The sequence below is a fragment of the Balaenoptera ricei genome, chromosome 21 (assembly GCF_028023285.1).
Source record: "Balaenoptera ricei isolate mBalRic1 chromosome 21, mBalRic1.hap2, whole genome shotgun sequence".
Taxonomy (NCBI): domain Eukaryota; kingdom Metazoa; phylum Chordata; class Mammalia; order Artiodactyla; family Balaenopteridae; genus Balaenoptera; species Balaenoptera ricei.
Window position 1 is genome coordinate 15,353,582 of NC_082659.1, and position 13,392 is coordinate 15,366,973.

Genomic DNA, 13,392 nt, shown 5'->3' on the forward strand with positions numbered 1-13,392 from the left:
AAAATAATAATTTTAAGCATATTTAAGCCAATTTAAATTATATTTCCCCCCAAGCACATTTGTATACAAAGCTATTCTGTAGTCCATCAAGAAAAATAACACAGCCTACATTTAAAATTATTTTCTAGGGTTGGGAATGAATACATGTCAGTCCCACCCTTATTCTCTGCCAGATCCTGCTTGTTGCAAAGCTCCCATTTGTAAGTCTGTTGGTTGAGAAAAGGGGGGCTATTGCTGAAGACTTGAGAATAGAGAATTTCACTTATGTTAGCATAGTATTTTGTCACAGTTTTTTGTCCAGTTAAACCTAATAACTTCATCAGCAGTGCAATATATATGGTTTTTATCCACTTAATAAAAAATATAGTGAAGCATTTGAAACAACCTGAATGCTTAATAAATAGACAACCTGTTAAAATAAATTATGACACTTCAGCTTAGCAGCATATTATGCAATTATTACGTGAAAATTGTAATTATAAAATAAAGTTCTACAGAGACATAAAAATGCTATAATGTTGGAAAAGGAAGCAGAATAAAAAATTATATCATTCTGTAATTACAAATATGAAAAAAATATGGAAACATTCATAGAAAAAGAGGAACTTGCTTATTCATTAAGATGGCAGAATGGTTATTAAATTTCTTCTTTAAAATGTTTCCATTTATGGGTCTCCTGGTGTGCACTGTGGAGGGTATGACATCACTTATGTCCGTACACCTGCTAGCAATGCATAAACTGACTCTAATCATGAGAAAACATCAGACACACCCGAAATGAGGGACAGCATACAAAATAACTGACTTATACTCTTCAAAAATATCAAAGCCATGAAAGACAAAGAAAGAATGAAGCCCCATTCTAGATTACAGAGACTAAAGGGACATTAAAAACTAAAAGCAATGTGTGATCCTAGACCAGAAAAAACAATTGTGATAGACTCTACTAGGACTGGTATGCATTTGCTAACTTGAAACAAAACTCATTTCTTAACAGAAATGGTTGAAATTTTAGCCCACACCCACTTATAACAAAACATGTATGTAGAAAATAATTCAATTACTTATCAGATATTTTATTGTAAAAATTCAGTGTTTAAATATAATATGTAAATGTTGGTGATCCCAGAATGGCAATTGTTACAGCTGTGATTGATTTGACAGGGTTAAAACTGCACCCTCTTCTCATTCAGATCATCTTGAGACCAACAACTCAGATTTGCTGTTCGGAGTTAAGAGTTTGCCATGGTATAGAGTGAAGATAATTTGACCGCCACAGGAATTCAGCTTCTGATTGGGGCCTTGCTGTGTTCTAATCAACGAAACTAATGAACTATATACACTGTAAGTTTATCTACTAGGAAGCCTTGGATTTTTCCCAGAGCCAGTGGTAATCAAGTTTGCCTTGCCATTGCTCATACTTGATCACTAAAAAATCATGTCTATTCATGCCCGTATTTAAAAAAAAAAAAAATCATTGATTCCATGTATATGCCTGTCACTTGCTTACTAAATACGAACCCCACAGAGTTATATCACATCAACCTCCTTTAACACATAGTGTAAAGTACAAAACTTTCCCTGGAATCCTTCCTCTCTTCATTGACATTTTTTTTACACCTAAATTTGTATTTGTTCAGCGTGGCATGAAGAAATTTATTACAACTAATATTTACGCATAATTCTGTATTTTAAAACATAAAAATTATTATTACTTTTCTTGCTTGAGAGTGTTTGACTATTTTAGTTAACAGCTCTTTATTAAGAAGCTGTTTTGTGCCAGGCACCGTGTCAAATACTAGAAGATAGCAAATGTGGAAATGGACAAAGGGGAAGATTTCAGAGGAAAGGTGAATAACTTCATACTCAACGTATCCATTATATTGATTTATCTTGTTGAGAGAGTTATAGATGTGGTAAATCTGACCTATAACCATGAGAAGACAACAAATAAATATATACATACACTTCTCGGTTTTATTAGTTAGCACTTAAAAATAAAGTATTGAAGCTTTTCCTTCTCTCTTGGTTCATAGAGCCCACTCTATGAGACGGATTGAAACTCTAAGAAGGTACCAAGTAACCGCTCCCCAACTGTAAGTACTATCAGAAAGTCTAGATCGTGGACTTACTTTTGTATATTTTTCCAGAGGACTAGAGTTAGAAAGGATAGGAAATTGTGGGCTGAATGAGGCTAGAAATAGAAGGTGGAGTAGATTTCAAAGTAGAAATTAAGGTTTTTGCATTAAGGTCTTGAAAGAGACTGTTACAGAAAAAGCAGACAAAATCCTTGCTGTTGTAGATGTCACATTTGAGGTTTAATATTACAATCTGTCTTTGCCATGAGACAGGGAGTGGTTTTGCAAATTGTTAGATATTCAGTAATACAATGGAAAATAATATAAAGTTTTTGCAAAACAAAAGGGTGACTATTGTAAAAGATGCAATATTTCATATAGTCAATAAAAGTGATATGAAAGAACTGCTCAGATCACAACAAACTCAATGACAAATGAAAGTCTATCCATCTAGACCAGCTAATAACTGAAGAAAAGGAAAGGAAACAAAGTTGATAAATAATAGGTAAGTAAAATATAATGACTTAACCATCAAAGAATTTTAAAAGATCATGGGAAAAATTGATGAAAACTAAGAATTCTTTTAAAGAATAATAAATGAAGTAGGAAATCCTATGCCTCTATAACATAATATTATGAGAAAAAATAAAAGCCCAATCCATCTACTAACATTTGATTAATTTTATTCTTAGAACTAACATGTTATAATCTTATTTTTATTAAAAGTAAAATTAACTTATTTTATAATTTACAACTTTCTAACTTTTACTGAGAAAGTCTTGGTAAAGCCTTTCCCCAGCCCACTCCCCAATATTTACTGTTACATCAGTCTCTGATATATGAATTGATTTTAAGTGGCTTTTGTCAAATACCAATGATCAAGAGCCTTCTTTATCTATGTGTGAACAGCCTTCTCTGCCTTCCAATTTTGAAGTCCACCTAAGACAAAGTTAATTTCACTTTCATTTTGGATAAGCAATTTGCAGAGTTGCCTACATTTTCTATTATCATATTAATTTCACTGGATCATAACAATATATTTTGTGTTTAGCATTCTCTAGGCTAAAAAAAGTAAACAATTAAAATTCCTCAAACTTTAGTCTCCTCCACTTATCACATCTATTTATTATCATATGTGTATTTTCTATCATTGCCTAAGAAATTAACACAAACTTAGCAACTTAAGACAACATACATTTATTATCTCACAGTGTCTATGGGTCAGAGTCTGGGCACAGCTTGTCTGAATCCTTTGTTCAGACTTTCAAGGTGTTGACTTGGCTCATCTGGAGGCTTAATTAAGGAAGAATCTGTTTCCAGGCTCATTCAGATTGCCGGCAGAATTCATCTTGAGGGTGAATGACTGACTCACATTCCCTGGCTTTTCACTGGCTGTCAGTTGGATGCTGCCCTCAGGTCCTAGATGCTGCCTACAATTCCTTGTTATGTGGGCTTCTCCAGCATAGCCACTTACTTCATCAGGCCCACAATCTACAATGACAGAGTCTTACATAATACAATATAATCATGAAAGTGACATCCATCACTTTTGTCATATTTTATTGGTTAGAAGTCACAGGTCCTACCCACACTCAATGAGAGGCATTCCATGAAGGTATAAATACCAGTAGGTGAAAATCTTTGGGGTCATGTTTGTAGCTGACTGGTACCATCTCCCACTATCATAAACAAAAATATGTGACTCTGGAAATTAAAGTCCAATGTTTCATTAAATGAATTAGTCCCTAGTTATATCATTTTTGGATAATCAAAACAATTATATAAATTTACTAAAAACAAAAAAGTATCTTATTTAGAATTTTAACATTTTTAGTATTGTACTTAACTTTTAAACTTGTCCGATTTAAATTTCTTGAAGACTTTGGATGAGTTTAGAGATGATCTAAAACTGCAAAATATCACTTTTTCCTTCAACTAAACCTAAACCAAAGGGAATACAGGTAAACATTTTATAGAAATCATTGAAATGAACTATTTCAATTTCTTAGCTGCTGATAATATCTTTCAAAACTAAAACTTAAGTTTGTGGACTTGATTAAATTTATTTTAAAGTAGCAAGTAAATAGTGTATGCAGCCACAAGGATGAAGAAATGGTTAGTTAATAAATTAGCCTGGAATTAAAACTTGATGAAGAGTATTCTGATTTATATATTTATTAATTTTCTTAGATCAAAGTAAGAACACTAATTAATAGGGAATATTGGAAGTTTGCTTTATTTTCTTTATTAATAGTATATATAAAATTTTACACATGTTATTGTAACTAACTTACATATAAATTCTCTATAGATATTAGGAATAGGAATCTGAAGAATAGAGATGCAGATTCCCTGTTTTCAAGGGCAAAACATTTCAGGCAGTCGTTGAACAATTTATTGCAAAGAATTCTCTCTTTCGGATTGTGGGAATATAGTTCTGTCCTCTGAACATGGTTCCTATTTTATCTTATCTATACATTCTCGATACTATGTTGGATTGTTCCAATTATGAACAATATTAGATAAAAGATGGCAATGGAATAATACTATCAAGATGTTGAAGGAAAGCAACTTTCAATCTAAAATTTTATATGCAGCTCAAATTGTCATTTGAATGTGAGATGAAATAAAGATGATTATATAAATAATATAAAGTTTGACGAAAGTTTAGGAAACAGATCCCCATTTGAAAAAAGTCTTGTAGGAATATTCTTTAGCTAAAGAAGAAAGAAGTTCCTGAAAAAGAAATGAAATAAGTTCAAGAAAGAATTTATCAAATCTTATTTAGTAAATCTAAATAAGTAATTACAGTTGACCCGTGAACAACACGGGTTTGAACACCCAGGTCCACTATTACGAGGATTTTTTTAATAGTAAGCACTACAGTAGTACACAGTCCACAGTTGGTTGAATCCATGGATTCAGAACAAAGGATGAGGAGGAACCATGTATACAGAGGGCCGACTGTAAGTTATATGTGGATCTTCAATTGCACAGAGAGTTGACTCCATTGACCCCCATGTTGTTCAAGGGTCAATTTAACTTAAATAAAGGCTTTGGGACTAAAACTCCAAAGAATATTGGAAGAGGAAGAGGAACAAGGAAGATCAGGAATGATAAGGTTGTTATCAGTGGGAGTATACAATATTGAGAAGCTTTAGGATTTATTGGGTAAATATAGGCCTAAATTCAAATAATCACCAGAATAGTAAAAATAGAAAATAAACTTTTAAATCAGCAGAAGAAATTTCAATATATCAGATAGACACTAGGACAGAAGAAAAAGTAAAAATAAAGCAAAACTCTGTGTGTGTTTGTTTGTGCATATACATTTTTGTGTGTGTTGAAAAAAATTGTCTTAATAGAATGGTACCTAGAATAAATATAAATGAGTTTAATTTAACATCAAATAACAGTGCTTTCACGTTAGATTTTAAAATCACTAGCATAAGATCCCACTAGGTATTTAAAAAATTTCTCTCAGAAAAATATGAGATTAAAGACAAGGTTATAGTATTTTAAAATATGGTTTAAATTTTTTCTACATATATATGTACATACATATATAATATACATACAGAGGGATATGGAGAGAGAATTTATTGCGAACAAACACAAACACACATAGAATAAAAGAGCACAGGTGAATATTCCTAAGATTGAGTATGTACTAGGCCAAAATAGAGCCTCCATAAAAAAACAACTTTATGTACATTATATTTTCTCACTATAGTGAATTAAAATCAGATATAATTTACAAAATAATAGATTTTAGCAAAATAGTAGGATATATTTGCGTTAAAGTTCTTGAAACCTTCATTTTCAAGCACTTTCTCACTACTTCTCCTCCCACAAGTAAAACTAGGCCCAGAATGTTCTATAAGTAAGCTTTACCAAAAATTCAAGAAATAGATGATCTGTATCTTACATGAGTTGTTTTAGAAAATATAAAAGGACAGAAAACTACCCAATTCATTTCATGAGACCAGTATCATACTTTTAAAAATTCAGCTCTGCAGAAAAAAATGTTATGTTAATTTCATTTCTAAAGAAGTTGCAAATATCCTAAATACAACTGTAATTAAATCCAATAGAATAGTAAAAAATGATTTCAATGAGATCAAGCCTGATTTTTTTTTAAGTGTAAGGATTTTCATAATAAAAAACCCTATAAAGTAAAATGCCATAAAATGAATTCAGGAGAAAAAATCCATGATTATTATAGTATTTATTTAACAATATTATTAAAGCATTCACACTGCACCAGACACTGGTCTAGGGCTTTACACATATTAACTAATTTAATTTTCATAATAATATTATGAGGTAAGTAGTATTATCATCCACATTTTAAAGATGAAACTGAAGGAGATTAATTAGGCCAATTAAGTTCATTGCACTAATTAGAGGCAAAGCTGAGATTCAAATACAGGCAATCTGAATCCAGCGTCCAGGTCTAGGTTTTTAATCACTCTTTATGCTGCCTCTTTTGTGATAGATGCTGAAAAATCATTTGATAAAGTTAAACTTTTAGTATAAACATACTAGAACTCTAGGACTAGAAGAAAACATTTTTTACATAAAAAAGCTATGTTTATAGAAATTTTCATAAGTTAGATACAATTTTTTTAATTTAAGGAATAAGAAAGAATACCCCCTACCACTCCTCCTATCCAACATTTATTCACTCAACAGGTACTTGTTTGTCACCCACTATATTCCAAGCACTCTCCTAGGCACAGGGAGAAAAATAACACAGGAATGGGGAAAGAGAGTACTGGGTGGGAGTTACGAGTTTAAATAAATGGATCAAAAGGAAACATTTCAATTAAGAGTTGAAATAGGTAAGGTGGTGCTGGAGGTTCTGGCCAATGCAAAAAATAAAAATACCTTTTAAAAAAGGGACCAAGAGATAAGAATAGAAGTGAAGAGATAAAAACTATTATTAGAAGGTGCTCTAGTCACTTACATAGAAAAGCTTCACAGAAAATAATTCATGTTAATAAGAATTCAGCAGATTTCCAAGAATTAAATCAACCTAAAAATCCATAGCACCTCTTTACATCAGCAATAACAAATTAACACATAATACAAAATTAAACAGCATTTATGTGAATATCTTGAGTTTAACTTACCAGAGAATGCATAAGACCTTCATACTCATGCATGCACACACACGCTTTAAAAACTCTATTAAAGAACTTTAAAAAAGATCAAAATAAGTGGAAAGAAACACCACTTTGTTGTCAGTTCTCTCTGAATTAATGTAGACATTGATTATTCAATATTCCTAATAAAAATTCTAGCAAGATTTTACCAGGGAATTTGAAAAGCTGATTCTAAAAAATATATTGAAGATCAAGGGCTCACAATTAGGTAAGGCAATTCTGAAAAAAAGAAACCCAAACTATTGTATTAAGATGTTACAACTGTCACTGTTTGCAGATGACATGATACTATACATAGAGAATCCTAAAAATGCTACCAGAAAACTACTAGAGCTAATCAATGAATTTGGTAAAGTTGCAGGATACAAAATTAATGCACAGAAATCTCTTGTATTCCTATACACTAATGATGAAAAATCTGAAAGAGAAATTATGGAAACACTCCCATTTACCATTGCAACAAAAAGAATAAAATACCTAGGAATAAACCTACCTAAGGAGACAAGAGACCTGTATGCAGAAAACTATAAGACACTGATGAAAGAAATTAAAGATGGTACCAACAGATGGAGAGATATACCATGTTCTTGGATTGGAAGAATCAATATTGTGAAAATGACTATACTACCCAAAATAATCTACAGATTCAATGCAATCCCTGTCAAATTACCAATGGCATTTTTTACGGAACTAGAACAAATCATCTTAAAATTTGTATGGAGACACAAAAGACCCCTAATAGCCAAAGCAATCTTGAGGGAAAAAAACGGAGCAGGAGGAATCAGACTCCCTGACTTCAGACTATACTACAAAGCTACAGTAATCAAGACAATATGGTACTGGCACAAAAACAGAAACATAGATCAATGGAACAAGATAGAAAGCCCAGAGATAAACCCACGCACCTATGGTCAACTAATCTATGACAAAGGAGGCAAAGATATACAATGGAGAAAAGACAGTCTCTTCAATAAGTGGTGCTGGGAAAACTGGACAGCTACATGTAAAAGAATGAAATTAGAATACTCCCTAACACCATACACAAAAATAAACTCAAAATGGATTCGAGACCTAAATGTAAGACCGGACACTATAAAACTCTTAGAGGAAAACATAGGAAGAACACTCTTTGACATAAATCACAGTAAGATATTTTTTGACCCACCTCCTAGAGTAATGGAAATAAAAACAAAAATAAACAAATGGGGCCTAATGAAACTTCAAAGCTTTTGCACAGCAAAGGAAACCATAAACAAGACGAAAAGACAACCCTCAGAATGGGAGAAAATATTTGCAAACGAATCAACGGACAAAGGATTAATCTCCAAATTATATAAACAGCTCATTCAGCTCAATATTAAAGAAACAAACAACCCAATCCAAAAATGGGCAGAAGGCCTAAATAGACATTTCTCCAAAGAAGACATACAGATGGCCAAGAAGCACATGAAAAGCTGCTGAACATCTAATTATTAGAGAAATGCAAATCAAAACTACAATGAGGTATCACCTCACACCAGTTAGAATGGGCATCATCAGAAAATCTACAAACAACAAATGCTGGAGAGGGTGTGGAGAAAAGGGAACCCTCTTGCACTGTTGGTGGGAATGTAAATTGATACAGCCACTATGGAGAACAATATGGAGGTTCCTTAAAAAACTAAAAATAGAATTACCATATGATCCAGCAATCCCACTATTGGGCATATACCCAGAGAAAACTGTAATTCAGAAAGACACATGCACCCCAGTGTTCATTGCAGCACTAGTTACAATAGCCAGGTCATGGAAGCAACCTAAATGCCCATCGACAGATGAATGTATAAAGAAGATGTGGTACGTATATGTAATGGAATATTACTCAGCCATAAAAAGGAACGAAATTGAGTCATTTGTTGAGACGCGGATGGATCTAGAGACTGTCATACAGAGTGAAGTAAGTCAGAAAGAAAAAAACAAATATCGTATATTAACGCATGTATGTGGAACCTAGAAAAATGGTACAGATGAACTGGTTTGCAGGGCAGAAGTTGAGACACAGATGTAGAGAAGAAACATATGGACACCAAGGGGGGAAAACCACGGTGGGGTGGGGATGGTGGTGTGCTGAATTGGGCGATTGGGATTGACATGTATACACTGATGTGTATAAAATTGATGACTGATTTTAAAAAAAAAAGTTACAAAGGTATATTAATTAAAAGAGTATGGCATTAGCATGAAAAAGATAAATAGAGCAATTGAATTGAGAATAGATTGTTCAGCAAATCCTTTTAAATATGAGAATGTGGTATATGTTGAGCTGGCATGAAAAATCAGTGGTAAAGGATAGAGTATTTGTTAAATCACATTAGAAAAATTGACTATGTAGAGAAAAATGACTTTGAGCCTACCTCACAGCATATTACAAAATAAACTCCAAATGAGAAAAATTTGAAGAGCAAATCTATAATTTTAATGAGAGACATGCCTTCTTCTTTATCAGTTTTTGTAAAAAGAGTTCTAAAAATGTCATCAGCCAACTAGTTTCCAAAGCGTCCAAGCTCTGAATTGCAGCCCTGTGTTTTTCTAGCTCTTCTTGTTATGTTTACATCTATGAGGAGGATAGAATTTCAAAGAGAGGTTGCCCAACTCTATAAAAATAGAGAGAATTGGTTTAGAAGAGGCCATTAGATTTGGTATCCGGGAACTCCTCTGAAACTTTAGAGAAAGGAATTTCACTAGCCAGCTGGGGACACAGTCTTAAAAGCACCCAAAGCATTTTGGACTTTCTGTAGGAGAACTCAGCTTGACTAAATATCTGGCAACAAACAAGCATTACTCACCAAGACATTGAGAAACACAGAACTGTTACGTTTATTTTTATTTTATTTAGAGATGCAGACAAGCTCCTGTAGCCAAAGCAAAACTTGGAACCATTCTGTATTTTGGTCTCCGAGCTTAGGTTTATTCTTTTGTTTTATAAGAGATTCAACAGTACTTTTGACAACCAGTGGTTTTCCCCAATGTCCTAATATTATCTCCCTTCACAAAATAGGCTCTCACAGCCAGGCTGTAGTAAATAATCCCTGAAAACAATATTCACTGCCACTCCTGCCTCCTGAATTACTGTATTGCCATGTTTTAAACATTCTGGAACAAAGGCTCTACAAACCCAAGCTATTTGGTTCCATAAGAGAATGGGTCATAAAGAAAAGAGGTTGGGCTTCCCTGGTGGCGCAGTGGTTAAGAATCCACCTGCCAATGCGGGGGACACGGGTTCGAGCCCTGGTCTGGGAAGATCCCACATGCCACAGAGCAACTAAGCCCATGTGAGACAACTACTGAGCTTGTGCTCTAGAGCCCATGAGCCACAACTACTGAAGCCTGCGCACCTACAGCCCGTGCTCAGCAACAAGAGAAGCCACCGTGATGAGAAGCCCACTCACTGCAACTAGAGAAAGCCCACGCGCAGCAACGAAGACCCAACACAGCCAAAAATAAAATAAAAATAAATATATTTATTTTAAAAAAGAGGTTTATAAAGCCATTATTATTATTATCATCATCATCATCATCATTTTCATTATCATTATTATTATTATTATTTTGCCAAGGATGTTGATTATATTCTTTTCTCTCCACATGATTCATTCTTAATGGTAAGAGCTTTATTTTAGCAAGTATTTTTGAGGTCTTTGGAATTTAGGAGTAAATACACAAAATAATCCATCCAACATTCCAAATCATGGGTTGGAGAGTAGGAATTATTGTGTATGTGTGTCACCCTATAGAGAAACCTGTAGGTAATTTACGTAAGGAAAATAGAGTTTATCTCTAGCAGAAGAGGATTTTCTCACAGCCTGACTGCTTCGGGGAGCAGTCCTCCTGGAGAAAAGAACTGGAGGGCAGAAGTTCAGGTTTCCACTTAACATGTGAAAAATAAATTTGTAGTAGAGTTTTCAGAAGGAAAAAGGATTCTCTTTAGAGTAGTGAGTCCCATGCGACTAGAGGAATTTAAGCAGGGGATGGGTAGTTGTAAGAGAAAAAAAAAAACCCATAAAAGCTTTCAGAGGGCCCAACTGCCTTTCCATTGCTGAGAGTATTTCTGAAAATTCATTTGGGGGCTACATTCATTTGTGTACCTCATCACTTATGTGTAATTCTCAGACCTTGAGGGTTGGTGGATTGGGCATACACTTCAGTTTAAGTAGACAGCTTTTGGGGGGCGAACACATGGAAGCTTTCACATTTTCCTTGGCTCCGTGGAGCCCTGTTAAGGCATAGAACTAGGAGGAACACATGAGAAATGGAAGGCAATACCGGTGTGGGGAACTTTCGTTGTCTTCCCTACATGAGAAACATGTGACACAAACAAACAAGTATATTGGTCAGTTCCTTGTCAGCGATTTTGTTTATACCATTCTTCCTTGTTTGAATTCCTCCCACCCCATCTCCACCCATGGAAATTCAACCAGTGTTCCTGTCCCAAATCAAATGGAACTTTCCCCATAAAATAACTCCCTGATTCATTAAATTAATATAATAATTCCCTGATTCATGCTTCCCATATGTCTTTTCAGCTTTTCAGTTTTAGCACTTAATGGGTACTTCTCTTGCAGCCTTTAGGTTATTCTAAAAATATCTTTTCTTACCTACTGGAATCTAAATTTCTGAGGACAGAGAATGTGTCTAAGATCCTTACACCTAAAATGTGTAATGACACCTGAAATGTGTAATTCTCTACCTTATAGCTAGTACATTTCAATAGATAGATATTAAATGAATGGAAGAATGAATCAAACATTCTGAATAGAAGGAAAATGTCAAAGTTGCTTTGCTACAGCAGGATGCCTCTCTCCTTTTCCTTTGATCGAAACTATATGTTCTTTTATTTCAGACTTTGGGCTGGAAAATGATCCTGTCATTTTCCAAGTGACAAGAAAACTATGAGGGGTACAAAGTAGGGAAGTTTGTTGAGGGCATATGCAACTCCATGAAATAGTTTTGAAGATCAAGGTATAATTTTTTCCCCTTTCAGGTAAGGAAAACTGTGTATGAGTGGAATTAGAAAGAGGAAAAAGACCAAGTGAAGTTTAATCACTCATCATGAGTGGTATTAGAACCATTGAGAAAATTATCGAGAAAATGACTTTCCTTCTAAAAGGTAAACCCTGTCAACAGCAGGAGGTAAAAACCCCAGTCAACAGCACTGAGTGAAAGGTAAGAAGATTTTAAGCAACTTAAATACAAAGAAACTTTTTAAGACATTAGTGACTCTTTTCCACATTTCCATTAAGGTTCTATCCGTAAAGAAAATATTCCCCTGTATTCCACAGCAATATATCTTATTTTTTTTAATGTGCAGCAATGCCAGCCAACTAGAAGCTGAGGTGGAGACACTGAACAGCTACCTTGGCACTCGGTTCTTAATATATGTTCAAAGGGTTAAATTTTTCGGCAAAGCCAATAAGATGACAGCCAGATAAAACATTCACAGTCCTCAGGGTGGAAAATAATGTTGCCAGGCCAACCAAAATATAATTTCTCCTATGTCTTTTCTCTCCAGGAAGTACCTCTGAAAAACACCTTTCCAGCACAATAGTCATTGAATCCAATTATATATTTTTAGACACCACTAACCATTCTTTTTTTATTTCTTCCATTTCAAGAAAAGTCTCCACATCTGGAAAGAACAGCAATGAAGAACAGGAACTGGTGCATTCATGCTCGGCTCCTACCGGGCATGTTTCGTTTAATTTCCTCCGTTTTTATGACACTTTCCTATGCTGCTACCCCAGACGTTCAATGAAACACCTCACTGCCGATAAACTGTAGGGGAAGGAAAATCAAAGAAAGTCTGACTGAAGGTCTGAGTGTGAGATCACCACAACCATCAGCAGAGGCAACAGGAGCGTATGTTCAGGCTTCTCAGAACCACTTCTCTGGGGTCTCATCTTGGTCTCTGTTTATAAACTCTGCTGCCTTTTGCACCTCTGATCCATCGCCAGGCAGACTGGTGCGCTGTCCTACCTGTGCTTGTCTTCTGTAGCCTGTCTTCCTCCGTAATGTCAGAAAGAACACAAAGGGCCCTATCACTGGTTCAGTTTTCCGTACTTCACCCATAAAGTCTGCAATCAATCAGTTTTTCCCCTGAGCAGGTGAGA

General features: G+C 34.5%; 1 long non-coding RNA gene across 1 annotated transcript; it reads left to right on the forward strand.

Annotated features, from left to right (window-relative positions):
* The first annotated feature begins 1,199 nt into the window (after positions 1-1,199).
* On the forward strand, positions 1,200-13,392 carry LOC132356525 (uncharacterized). Its single transcript, XR_009499901.1, has 4 exons — positions 1,200-1,344; positions 2,037-2,096; positions 12,267-12,448; positions 12,898-13,392. It is a non-coding gene; the product is annotated as an uncharacterized LOC132356525 (long non-coding RNA).